Raw genomic sequence first — 2083 nt, forward strand, 5'->3', positions numbered from 1 at the left:
AAGGCTAGTAGCCATTTCTAACAGATTTTGGATAGTCAAAAATGAACACATATATATTTGAATTTTAAGAAAACAAGGCAAATAACAAAATCGGCTAAAACGGCTATTTTTTTTTGCAAAACGGCTAACAAATCGGCTGCCGGCTAAATCGAAATTTCTTCGGCTGTTTTCTATCGCAACCGGCTAAATCTAGCCGGAAAACGGCTGAAATGGCAACACTGCGCACAATGTAGCAAAAATTACAACAACTACATCATTTTGAGATTAAGAACCACCTAGGAGAAAATCAAGCCGCTATAGTACCACCATCTTTTATGAAATCGCCTTGTTTTATCCTATAAGTATGAGTTAAAACTATTTAATATTGTTTCTTTCGTTTCGGTAGATCCAACTCCTTAAATTTTTTAATGTAAAATCTACGAATATTAATTTTTTTAAAAAGTCAGTGCACTGGTCAGACAGCAACGAAGCATCATATCCGGAGGCCAGTGTTGCCACATGAGCTTTTCCTACCAAAACTGGTAGGCCTTTTCCATTTGGTAGGTTGGTAGGCCTGATTGATTTTGGTAGGCTTCGTGACAATGAGTAATAGTTATTTGCAAAAATTAGAAAATATGTATCTCCAAATATTTAAGCATCCTTTTTAAACGAATGTGTCACCGGTGCGTTCGTATAACGGCGGCTGCGAACATGTAAATATACCTGATTCCTAAGTACGAACGTATACCCTTATTATTGCCAATATACAATATGAACATCCATATATAAATTATGGCGTACTTAGACCAAGATTCCAGAAAAGTCTGTAAATGGGCTCGTACCCAACCATATTCCAGGCGGAGGTTTTCGCAATCGAAGTCTGTGTTCGCGAATGTCATCGTAGCAGGCAAATGCGGCCATAATAAATATTATGTCGGATATTCAGGCAGCGTTAAAATCCTTAGACTCTTTTAAACTCTGGTGAACTCTTGACCCACCTGGGAGCCCACAATAGCATAACGCTGTGGTGGATTCCGGGACATGAAGGGATTGAAGGCAACGAAAGGGCTGGCTGTCTCGCAAAGCGTGGAGACCAAATGCGATTGTATGGTCCCGAGCTATTCTGAAGTACATCTAAAGCATGCACTGCAGACCTACTTAGGAGCTAGCCCACTGGCGGAAGTCAAAGGGAATAAGACAATCAAAGAGATTCATAGCTCTTTCCAGGAGGAACTCCGAAAGATACCTTGAACTTAGAACTCTTACTGGCTACCTGACAGCACACTGCAAGTTAACGTTGAATTAAATGGGTCTTTCTGTAGAAACGGACTGTAGGTTTTGTGGGCTAGTAAAGGAAAGAGGATTCACCTTGTAGAACGATTGTCTTCTCCATCTAAAATGTGGAACATTGAGTCATCCAAAGTTCTGAGTTTTTTAAATAACATAAGGTTGGAGTGACTACAATTAGGATTTAGCACAATATATCTCTTTAGGTCGTAGCGCGGGCCTTCTTCTGTTTCTTCTTCTTCTTCTTTTTTAGCGCTGTAACCGCCTAACCGGTTTTGGCCGAGTTCAGCAAAGCACCCCAGTCGTTTCTCCTCTGTGCCAAATGACGCCAAGTGAATCCAAGTCCTTCTCCACCTGTCTTTCCATCGCAGTGGGGGCCTCCCTCTTCCTCTGCTACCACCAGCGGGTTCCGAGTTGAATACTTTCAGAGCTGGAGCGTCGCTGTCCATTCGAACGACATGGCCAAGCCAGCGGAGCCGCTGTGTTTTAATTCGCTGCACTAAAGAATGTACACGAAAAAAACTGGTCACAGTTAAAACGTTCTAAAACATAAATATATTAATGGAATTCAACGATATTTAAATATATTTACATCAAAACTTAGTTTTATTGAAATTCGTTAAAAAAGAGTTAATTCTCCTTGTAATAAGCAAACGATCGCAATTTTGACTTTATGTCCTTCATTAGCCCTTGCACGGAAGTTTTAGTGATTTCCTTGGAAATCAGCTGCCATTTATTTTTGAATTGTTGTGCGTTTTTTACAGCTTTGTGGGTCTTAAGAAGTTTGGATTTCATAACGGCCCAGTAAGTTTCGATC

Source organism: Rhagoletis pomonella, unplaced genomic scaffold (assembly GCF_013731165.1).
Source record: "Rhagoletis pomonella isolate Grant_MI unplaced genomic scaffold, Rhpom_1.0 Rhpom_scaffold_00003, whole genome shotgun sequence".
In the NCBI taxonomy this organism is placed as follows: domain Eukaryota; kingdom Metazoa; phylum Arthropoda; class Insecta; order Diptera; family Tephritidae; genus Rhagoletis; species Rhagoletis pomonella.